Below are 12,926 nucleotides of genomic sequence, written 5' to 3'. Positions count from 1 at the left end.
ATACAGGGCTTTTATTTCTATCTGACTTCTTTGAAGTACATGAATATCAGGGGAACATCTGAGTCAAAGGCATGTACATTTCAATTGCTTTTTTTTTAAACCCTTGTACTTCGGTGTATTGTCTCATAGGTGGAAGATTGGTAAGGGTGGGCAATGGGGGTCAAGTGACTTGCCCAGGGTCACACAGCTGGGAAGTGCCTGAGGCCGGGTTTGAACCCAGGACCTCCTGTCTCTAGGCCTGACTCTCACTCCACTGAGCTACCCAGCTGCCCCCTTTTTTCAATTGCTTTTAAAAGCATATTTCTAACCTTCTTTTGGGAATGGTTGTGCCCATTCACAGTTTACTCAAAGGTATACTAATGTGTATTGGTTACATGTTTTTCTATTTTGTTTCTGTTGGGGAAAGAAAATATCTTCTCTATGTTAACATACCCATTATTTCTTGGAAAGTGCTATTTATCCAGTGCAAAACTTAATAAGGAAAAGTTATTAATGAAAAATTTACATGTTATTCCACACAAGGAATAACAAAATTGTGATTAGATTTCTAAGAAAATAGCCACAAGAATAAAAGGGGTAGGGAAAAGGAAGAATACAATGTAGGAGATTGTCAACAAAAAAAAGAGGGAGAAAAAATATGTGAAAAAGAAATCTTTGTACTTTTAATAGCTGAGCTTGGGAGGCTGCAAAAGAAAGGTTTTGAAAACACCTTTGATTAGTATGAAAAGGTTCCATTCCTCTTTATAGGTTTTGACAAGCTGTGTGGTCCCTCCTGTGATAGACAGAAGATAGATAAACAGACAGGATCTGTCTTGAAAGATGCTTGTGCTATCTCAAACAATTAATCTTGCCAGAGTAAGTCAGTCCTAATGGTGCTGCCTGGCATAGGCTGTTCATCAGGGTCCATCGATCCATCACACAGCATCACACAATGAATTTGGTGAGCATTCCACAAATACCACATGACTACATGCCTTAGAATCAGCACAAGACAACAACACTCGGGGTAATTATTTATATTTGTCTTAAAGAGAGAATCTGAAGGGTTTCTTGTTGAATGGACTGATTTCTTATATAGACATAAAAATGTTCCTTCTTCTGTCAAAAAGTTTGTCTACTTTGATAAATAAAAGTAAGACCTCTGTTCTAGCAACCTGACAAAGTGCTCCTCTCAATACAAACTACAGAGGGTTATTAGGTAGGTAAACTAATACGTTCCACTTTTAACAATCAGGTCTAGATTCATTTCTACTTCACTAATTTCACAGAGAAAACTCCCCAGAGCAGCAGGCTCTTCAATGATTAACATTGGTCTCAGCAGACTTTTGTCTTATTCTAACAGCCAATCACAGCCGGGTCAGAATGAACCCATTGTTGCCCTATTGCCTGCTTTTATCTTTTTTAAGTATATATATATTGAGGCAGCAAGGGTAGTAGAAAGATTTTGGTCGAAATGTATTCTCAGATACTTACTAGTTATCTATGTGACCCTGGAAAAGTCACTTTCTATTTGCCTTTTCTTTTGCTGAAGATTGAAATATTTATTAAAAATCATTCATTTTAATGTTTAAAACTTCTTAGTAGAGAAAGTATTAAAAGTACTGAAACATTAAAATATAAAAAGGTTAAACCACTGCAGAGGCTTTGATTATATTCTGTCAGGCAACTCTTAGAGTCCACAACAAATACATTTCATCTACGAGAATCATTATTATAGTTCCAAGAGTTATTGTAGAGAGGCCAAAACAAAGGCTAGCTTATTCCAGCAAGAACTATTCAGAAATGTAGCCAACAGCAGCAAGTATTAGAATGATTAAGCTACTTAAAACCATCATTCCTCTGAGGGAGAGAATATGGTGACCCTTTGAAAGATATATCTTAGGCATAGAGAATGGAAGACTAAATATCTGCAAATGACAATTGAGTCATGAGCAATGCTGAAAGTTTTGGTGAGAATGTACTATACCTTCTGTGAAAACAACAACAACAATAATAATACATTGAGCTTGTAGTCTGAATCTAGGGTGGCAATGGTGAGGAAATCCCCTCTACCAATATCTCTGCAAGCCATCAAGAGTACCTTGACCCCTAAGAGGTTAAATAATTTCCTCAGGGAAATCCAGCCAATATGTATCAGAAGAGGAACTTGAACTGAGACTGTCTGACTTCAAGGCTGTATTTTTATTCACTAAGACAAACTATTTATAACATAAAAATAATAACAAATGTATGGGGCTTTTGGTTACAATTCCAGATGAGGGATTTGATATGAGAGATTACTTATTCTTAAGGAATATATATTTAGTGATCAGTGACAATTTTCCAAATGTCTAGCAATAAATTACTTTGAGGACAAAATTATACAACAGAAGCTCTCTATCTCTTGGGAACTTACATACAACAAATCTCCATGTTACAAATATAGATTTCAAAAAGTCCCAGAAAACTCAACCAAGAAGTTATCCTTGAATTAGACTACTACTGTCAAAGCTCACAACCACCTGGGCCTAACATTGAGCCAGAAAACCTTAAGAACAATGGTTTTAATAGATGTCACCATAACATAAACTCACAATCATGAATATGAACAAATGAAAACCCTTTTATTCAAATATAGTAACCAAGCAGAGAAAAATGAAATCATATAGAAATGGGTTGATGTATATATCTTCTATACTGTCTAGCAAGAATGTTTGGAGAGCATCCATACCATGAGCTTATGTTCTTGTACTTTTATTCAAGTATTGGAAATGATTATTTTTAACCTCCACCACAACAGTAGAATATTAAATCAAAAAGAATAGTGGTAACATAACAATTTGTCCTAGGGCCATTTCTATCAATATCAGCTGAAAAACATGAGCATAAAGACATTTCTTAAAATCTTTCTTTGTTGCAAATAATATGACAGTCCCTAATATAAAGGAGTTCACATTCTAATGATAAGTAACAACATATATAGAAAGTTTCAACTTCAAGTCAGATGGGAAACCATAGTGGCCCTAAGTTGCAGCAGCAAGGCAAATGGTAAAGCATCTTCTTTAGCATCATTTCTATTTTTAAACCGCATTATTTTCTGGTCTGAAGCATTTAGACTTTTTGGTGGTGAAGATCCTTTCTTTTCTGGTTCATGAAGTAGCCTTGGCTGATGAGAAGGCAACAGCTGCAAAGAGAGTAGCCAGGTTTCATCTCCACAAAGTATGACTTGCTGAATAATGGCTACAGGTGTGATCTGGAAGGGAGTAGGGTAGAAAGGAAAGCAAAGATACTATATCCAAGGTTCTTGGTCTTACTTACTTATCTGTTTCAGGTCATTGGCAGTTAGAGGTGATGGTGGTGGTGGCAGCTATGATGAGATTCTTCTTCACAGAGGATGCTCCTCTAGGCGGTGCTATGGTGACTGAGCTGTAAAAAGAGCCTAGAGAGGAGAGATAGAAGAGAGTAATAATTCATTTTAAGGTCATCATAAATATCATAAAGCTGAGGTCAATGGCAAAGTAACAGAACATCAGCCAAGGTGATGTATAGTAGGGCTTCAGTAAACTGAAAGTTCTATGGAAGAAGTGAAAACTTGGGCTAATTACTATTCTAGCAATATCACAATGTGAGAAAAATGAACTTATGAAATTAAGAAATTGACAATAAATATTTCTTCAAAGTCTTCTTTAGTTGCATTCTTAAAACTCTTGGTATATCATGTCACTTTTATGAAACAAATCTATTTTTCTATGATTCGGTCTTTGATCAAAAACTTTCTTTATAAAATAACTAAGAAGAGTTTGACATACAAGATATATAGAAAACATTGTTGTCCAATAGAGAAGTGCTCAAATAATCTAAATAGTTCTCAATAAAAAAAAAAGGAAAATTATTAATGACCACAAGAAAGAATTCTCTGTATCACTAATAATAAGAAAAATTCAAATTAAAACAATTCTTAGGTTTCATCTCCTACCTTAAAAATCAATGAAAATGGAAATTATCAATGTTAGAGGAATTGTAGAAAGATGAGTATTGTAGGAGTTTTAAATTGTACAATAATTTTGAAAATCACTTTGGTATCAAAGAAAATAACTAAAATGTCCAGAGATTCCACAGATAGGGATAGAACCTAAAGACATCAATGACAAAAAGAAAATGGTCCCTACTTACCAGAATGTTTATAGCAGTACATTTTTAGAAACAAAAAAGTGAATTCAAATTATATGATTAATCTTTGGTGAATGATAACAAATTATGGCAATGAATATAATGGAATAATATGTTGTAAGAAACAATAAAACAATAAATACAGGGAAACATGGAAAGATTTAAATGATCTGATACAGACTAAAATAAACAGAGCCAAGAAAACAATATTCTCAATGATTACAGCAATGTAAATAGAAGGAAAAATCACAAAACAATCCAAAGTAAATGATTCACAATGTCAAAGAACAAGCATGACCCCAAAGAAGAGATAATACAAAATATCATCCCTATTTCTTTGCAGAAATAAAAGGTCCATTAGGTATAATGAATAAAGGAAGTAGATATTCAATCAGGATAGGAGATAAAAAGGTGGCAGACATCCAAATGAATAGATTCCTTTGTAATACTATAAAAACTAATTGACAAAATAAGCAAAGAAGTTCTACCAAATTCCTTTTATGACACAAATATGGTAATGATTCTACAGCCAGGCAGACCTAAAACAGAGAAAGAAAATTATAGATCAATCTCCTTAATGAACATAGATGCAAAAATCTTAAATAGAATACTAGCAAAAAATCTCCAGTAAGTGATCAGGTAGGATTCATACCAGAAATGCAAAGATGATTTAATATTAGGAAAACCATCCACATAATTGACCATATCAACAACCAAACCAACAGAAATCACATGATCATCTCAATAGATGCAGAAAAAGCCTTTGACAAAATACAACACTCATTCCTATTGAAAACACTTGAAAGCACAGGAATAGAAGGGCCTTTCCTAAAAATAATAAACAGTATATATTTAAAACCAACAGCAAACATCATCTTCAATGGGAATAAATTAGAAGCCTTCCCAACAAGATCAGGAGTGAAACAAGGATGCAAGTTATCACCTCTATTAACATTGTACTAGAAACCCTAGCGATAGCAATCAGAGAAGAAAAATAAATTGAAGGTATTAAAATAGGCAATGAGGTGACTAAACTTTCACTCTTTGCAGATGATATGATGATCTACTTAAAGAATCCTAAAGAATCAACAAGTGGAGATAATCAACAACTTTAGTAAAGTTGCAGGCTACAAAATTAACACATGCAAATCATCAGCATTCTACATTTTTCCAACACAACTTAGCAGAAAGAGAAATTCCATTTAAAATCACCCTTGACAATATAAAATATTTAGGAATCTATTTGCGAAGAAAAACACAGGTTTTATAGGAACACAACTACAAAACACTTTCCACACAATTAAAACTAGATATAAATAACTGGAAAAACATTAATTGCTCTTGGGTAGGACGAGCTAATATAATAAAAATGACAATCCTACCCAAATTAACTTATTTATTCAGTGCCATACCTATCACACTACCAAAAATGTTTTTATTGAACTAAAAAATAATTATGCAGAGTGAAAGGAGCAGAGCCAGAACATTGTACACAGAGGCTGATACACTCTGGTAAAATTGAATGTACTAACAGCAATGCAATGACCCAGGACAATTCTGAGGGATTTATGGAAAAGAACTGTACCCCCATTCAGAGGAAGAACTACAGGAGTGGAAACACAGAAGAAAAATAATTGCTTGAACACATGGGTTGATGAGGACATGATTTTGGATGTAGACTTGAAACAACCACACCAATGCAACTATCAATAATATGGAAATAGGTCTTGATAGATGATACATGTTCAAACCAATGGAAATGTGTGTCTGCTATGGGGAGGGTTTGAGGGGGTGAAGGGGAAGGAAGAACATGAATCATGTAACCATGGAAATCGTTTCTAAATAAATAAATGAATGAATGAATATAAACAAATAATTAAATAAACAAATGAATGAATGAATGAATGAATGAATTTCAGTTCAGATCTCAAAAAAAATTATAACAAAGTTCATTTAGAAGAACAAAAGATCAAGAATATCAAGGTAACTAATGAAAAAAATTTGAAGGATGAGGGCCTAGCTTTACCAGATCTTAAACTTTTCTATATAGCAGTGATCATCAAAACAATATGGTACTGAGTAAAAGACAGAAGGGAGGATCAATGGAATAGACTTGGGGTAAATGACCTCAGCAAAATAGTGTATGATAAAACCCAACGATCCCAGTGCTTAGATCAAGAACACACTATTTGAAAAAAAAACTGCTGGGAAAATTGGAAAACAGTATGGGAGAGATTAGGTTTAGATGAACATCTCACACCCCATAACAAGATAAATTCAGAATGGGTAAATGACTTAAATATAAAGAAGGAACTTATAAGTAAAACAAGACAACATAAAATAGTATTCCTGTCAGATCTATGGGAAAGGAAAGAATTTAAGACCACGCAAGAGAAAGAGAATATTGCAAATTGTAAAATGAATAATTTTGTTTACATTAAATTAAAAAGATTTTGTACAAATAAAACCAATGCAATCAAAATTAGAAGGGAAGCAAAAAACTGGGGAAAATCTTTATAACAAAAACCTCTTACAGAGGTCTAACTTCTCAAATTTGTGAGCTAAATCAATTGTACAAAAAAATCAAGCCATTCCCCAATTGATAATTCATTTCCTTTTGTTAATGAAATTATCCTACTGATAAAGGGTTATATATCTCACACTATTCTTGTAGGGAAGATAAAAAGCTCTAGCTTAGACAGTAATACAACTGAGTGGATTTAGATTTATTTTGTTAAATATTTCCCAATTACATTTTGTTCTAGGTCAGATCCTACTTTGGAGTAGTGCAATGTGGCTCAAAGGCCTCAGTAAGTGACTACTTGTTAAACTATTTGAGAATTTTCCTAGGAATTGAAATTAAACTCTTGATCAATAGTCTGCAAGATAATTCTCTCTCCCTTTTTTTGAAAATCAGAATAAGAATTGCTCCTCCAATCTCCTGGTACCTCTCCAATTTTCTAGAATCTTTTAGATATCACAGTTGGTGGCAGAGAAATCATATGTGCTAGTTCACTCATTTGCCAAGGATCTATATTCTCTGAATCAGATCATTTTAATTCATCAAGTTCAACTTTTTGCTGTTCAATCATTTGCAATCATCTCTGATTCTTCTGACCGCATTTGGAGTTTTCTAGACAAAGATACAAGAGTGGATGCCCATTTCTTTTTCCATCAGTTCAACTAGGTCCTCTCTTATTATCTCTCTGCTTATCTTGGATATCAATACTGCCATTTTTTCTATCATTTCCAAGGTGATGGTCATACTCTTTTGGGGAGAAACCAGAAGCACAGTAAAAGATGAGCACCTCAGCTTTCAATTTGTTTTCAGTTATCAGTGTTTCATCCACCTCAAGCCAAAAAAAATGGTATATCCTTTATTTAATCCTCCTTTTCCATAGAGAAGAACAAAAAGGGGGGAAATGCATTAAAATGGCACAAGGCTCAGTTTTTAAAGACCTTCTAGGATCCTCATATTCAATGATTTATATTTTTTCTTTGAGTTAATATGTCCATAATGTGAGGAAGGTATATTTTATTACTAAATTTAAAAAATATTCTATTTTATGTTGTAAAAATGGATACAATGTTATGTTTTGAAGGTGTTGGGAAAAACTATTTAACTAAGAATGTAAAATTCCATATTTAACTTGGAGAGATTTGAATGTTAAAAATGAAAAAATGTTTAAGCTATAATTTTAAAATTAGGATGTATACATTTTAATATTAAATCATGTTGAGTCATATTTAAAACTGTAATAATTTAGCTAAATTTAATTAATTTAATTAACAATCCAAAAATGAGAATTTAGAGCTTTGGATTAAAAGTAAAAACGGACCAAAACAAAACCTTTTAAGTTTAACATCAAACTACCAACGGTGGAAAGAGCTCCTTGCTTTAAAAAGATATAGCTATATTGTTACAACATATAAATGTATAATATATAATATTATAATTTCATATATTAATTATAATTTTAGCCTTAGGAATTAAGCTTCTACCTGTGGCTTTTATTTCCAACATTTAAGACTTTGCAACAGTTCTTTTTTTATATTTTATTTGTTTCTTATTAACTCAAAGACTTTTTATTTAATTGAACCCTATATTTTTAAGCTAAAGTTGACAAAATCATCAGGGTCTTTATGTAAGCATAATTAATAAATGTTCTTTATTTTGTTTCTATTGTGTCAGGAATCAAGGTCCACCATGGTGGGGGTGGGGACAAGTATACAGATTACTGTTCATATGTCTCATCTTCCCATGATCTACATTTATCTACCTATATGAACACATACACAACCTACATGCACCACACACACACACACACACACACACACACACACTTTATACAATCATCAAATCTATGGAATCCAGTTTAAAATAACCAGAGTAGCTTTATTCAAAAAATTTATCTCTAATTAATGGGCTAATTAATAAAAACTTCTCTTCATCAATTATGCCAAAGACCTTATGCATTGACATTTGAGGGGCTTGGCTATAGAAAACACTGGAGTTGTGGTTCCTCTCACTAGTCAATGGAAATTCCAAATTCTAAGTATAATAAAATTCCTTCTTTGGTAATAACAGCAGCATCTGTTTATTTGATCTCTTCCATAGGAAATATGAAGTTACCTAGGAGACAGATCCCATAAGTTGGGTTCCTGCAGACTTAAAATGCTTTTATAAAAGGAAAAAGTAAATATATTTATTTAATAATAAGATTTTATTTTATTATGCTTATGAGTGTGCATTAACTTATTAGTATTTAGAGGCAGAATATATATCTTATTAGAGCTAAATGCATTATATTTTTATGATCACACAAAAGAAAATATCAAAAGTAAATTAGAATACAGTTTAAAGAGACAAGACTTAGGGAACCTGAATCATGCTTTTATTTTTTGAAACTTCACTGGGATGTCTAGATCTCAATCTCTTCTATAATTTCAAGATAATAATAATTTGAACTGCAAGTATTTCTGTTAGTTCACTATTTGGGAAGGGAGACAATATGATAGATTAGGTGGAGATCTGGTCTCAAAGCCTGATTAATCCAAGTTGAAATCCTGCTTCTGAAAGATATCAAAGATATATTGGGGCCAGTTTCAGTTGACTCCCAAGAGTCAAGTAATAATCTTAAAAACAAACTGGTAAAAACCATTTTATAACAAATGTCTCTGATAAAGTTCTAAATTCTCATGTTTATAAAGGACTAAATCAAATTTATAAGAATCCAGAGATTTATAAGATCCAGAGATAGAGAAATACAAATTAAAATAACTCTGAAGTACTACCTCTCACCTATCAGATTGGCCAATATGACAGTAAAGAAAAGTGGTAAATGTTGGAGGGGATATGGTAAAATTGGAACACTAATGAATTGTTGAAGTTATGAACTGATCTAACTATTCTGAAGAACAATTTGGAACTATACCCAAAGAGCTATAAAACTGTGCATACCCTTTGATTCAGTAATGCTACTACTGAGTCTATATCCCAAAGAGATAATAAAAAATGGGGAAAGGACCTACTTATAAAAAATATTTATAGCTGCTCCTTTTGTGTTGGCAAAGAATTGGAAATGAAGGAGATGTCCATCAGTTGGAGAATGACTGAACAAATCGTGGTACATGTTAGTAATGGAATACTATTGTTCTATAAGAAAGGATAAGCAAGATGACTTCAGAAAAATCTGGAAGACTGCAGGAACTAATGGAGAGTGAAAGAAGCAGAAATGGGAAGAATATTGTACACAATAACAACAATATTGGATGATGACTATCTGGAAAAACTCGACTACTCTCAAAAATGCAATGACGTGGGACAATCATCAAAGACTTATGATAGGGAATGCTATCCACCTCCAGAGAAAGAACTTTTGGAGGCTTCTTTTGCATCAGTGTATCTTTGTTTTTATTTTAAGGATTTGATTATGTATGACTTTGCTCTTATCACAATGACCAATATGGAAGTATGTTTTGCATGACAATAAAAATGGAAAAAATAATAAATTTAAGAAAGAGCATAAGACTTGATTTACTGTTTTGTCGATTAACTTGACTTCAGAAAGTAATGGACAAAATATTAGTAATGTGAATTAAACTTAAAAGTGATATATATATATATATATATTTTTTTTTTTCCCCAGAGAGCTAGTTGTTAAATGTTTGCCAGATTACTCCTACAGAGTGGCCATGTAAATTGCAGAGATGCCAACCTGTATTGTTAGGAATTTTTTCAAAAGGACACTCTAATACTAAATAAATGAATAAAATAAAACTTAAAAATCCAGCCCTTCTCCTTATCTTCAGCATATGTATATATTTTAGGAAAACACAATTAGCAATACAAGGCAGTAGCAAACAGTCTAAATGAAAACATTTCCCATTATAATTTATAAGAAAAGAATCTGGGTGAATGAAAGTGGGATGTTTAAGGGTGCCTTTAAAGAAGAGCAAACAAATAGTTTTAAGAACTAGTTTCCAGGGAAGAACATCATACTTATGTCTCTCAAAGCCAACACTTTCACATATGTTCCAGGGACCCTTACAAACTGACTGCCTTTGGAAGTCTAATTACAAATGCACACAGAAGAATGAGCAAGCAGTAAGATATAACTAACCAATCACCTGATGATTAACCCCCAGCCTGATAGCAACCAGTCCAAAGACAGTCAGATGTTACAAGGATTATCATGGTATTACCTTCAGTCCCTGGTCAAAAGATCATGTGTGCCTAGGAAACTTTGGCTATAAATAAATTAAATGACTAATTTTGCCATGTTTTATGTCTTCTTGTTTGTGAATACTAGAATATCCAGGTGCCCTTCTGCACATGTTTAGGGAAAGGGGAAATGCTGGGGGGAAGCAGATTGAGAACCATAAATTGGAGAACAGACCCTTGAGAGTTTGCCAGCCTTTGAGATAGGGTCAGCCAAGGCCCCTCAAAAGGAGGCTATGTGCCCATCTCGCTGTCAATAACACTTAGCATACTGAGTTTGTTTTAGCAGACAGATGGTGGATGAAATGACATTGTGACCAATGTGGAGATCACCATCATGCAAAATGCATCCCCTGTCTGCCAGTCTCCTCGGTCACCTCTCAATCTCCCTATTGGTATACATTGCTCATTACAACTTTGCCACTCAGAGTGTAGCTCCCATTACTGAGTAGAAAACATCACGAGGAATTTTGATTGATTTGACTTCCTCAAATATTTTCCATTCCATTCTCACTTTAGAATGCCAGCATTCCAATGGGTTCACTAGTACTACTGCCAGCCATTGCAGAATTGAGGTTTTAATTAAATCATCAGATTGGCTTGAAATATTTTGGTGTGCAAAAAAAAAATCCTTCTTCAACCCTTTAAGCTGGATAATTAATTTTTCTCTAGAGTTTAAAAAAATCAAGTTTAAATTTACATTTGAGCTCTGTTTTGAATTTGGCAAATAAAATGTGACTGGTTTTGCCTCTCTAAAATGCATGTAGTTAAGGAAATTCATCCCTCACTATTCTTCTTAGCTATCAAAGGGCCTTTCTTGGGACTTGCTTTCACTTAAACTCTTTACAAGGTCTCAGATTAAGTCCCTTCCTGCCCCAACATTTGGTGATCTCACATAGTGGAAATAATTATTTTTTTCACTTTATGCTCCACAAAAGTAGTGCATAACCCTTTGTAAATGTTGAAGTCCTCTATAAAAGTGAATCACCAGTGCTGTTGTCCTTAAGGTTAATAGTAATAATAAATTGGCTTCTTTGCGATATATGCTCTAGTATTAGCTTTGTAGAAAGCTCCTATCATACTGAAAAGATGGTTAATAAAGACAGGTGACTAGAATTTTGCTTTACCTAGTCAGGGCTGATGATCCTTTCCAGATCAGAGACAAGATGGCAGCTCTCTGATCTTAGGAAAGTTAAAACTACTTTATCTACAATTAAAAATAACAAGATTTATTTTAAAAACAGGTTTAGGAAAGGGTAAGGGAAGTAGACTGTGGATTTCCCTAAACTTAACCAATTCTACCTTCCTCCCACTGACCTATCAATAAACCCCCTGAGTACATAGAACATATAACTGATACTATCCTTAAACATTCAACAAATTCTGGGAACCATAGTTTCAACATAGATAAAGCAATTGCACACAATCACCAGAAATAACATTGATCTAAAAATTTTTCATAATGACATTTTTTTTTAGAGTGAGGTCCATTTTATTTTATTTTTTTTTACATTTATTAATATTCATTTTTAACATGGTTACATGATTCATGCTCCTCCTTTCCCCTTCAACCTCCCCCCCGCGCCCCCCCTACCCATGCGCATTTCCACTAGTTTTGTCATGTGTCCTTGATCAAGACCAATTTCCAAATTGTTGGTAGTTGCATTGGTGTGGTAGTTTCGAGTCCACATCCCAAATCATGTCCACCCCAACCCATGCGTTCAAGCAGTTGTTTTTCCTATATGTTTCCTCTCCTGCAGTCCCTCCTCTGAATGTGGGCAGCATCTTTACCATAAATCCCTCAGAATTGTCCTGGGTCATTGCATTGCTGCTGGTTCAGAGGTCCATTACATTCGATTTTACCACAGAATGTCAGTCTCTGTGTATAGAGTTCTTCTGGCTCTGCTCCTTTCGCTCTGCATCAGTTCCCGGAGGTCTCTCCAGTTCGCCTGGAACTTCTCCAGTTTATTATTCCTTTTAGCACAATAGTATTCCATCACCCGCATATATCACAGTTTGTTCAGCCATTCCCCAATTGAAGGACATACCCTCCTTT

The sequence above is a fragment of the Gracilinanus agilis genome, chromosome 6 (assembly GCF_016433145.1).
Source record: "Gracilinanus agilis isolate LMUSP501 chromosome 6, AgileGrace, whole genome shotgun sequence".
Taxonomy (NCBI): Eukaryota; Metazoa; Chordata; class Mammalia; order Didelphimorphia; family Didelphidae; genus Gracilinanus; species Gracilinanus agilis.
The sequence above is the reverse complement of the archived record's forward strand: the minus strand, read 5'-3'. Positions refer to the sequence as shown.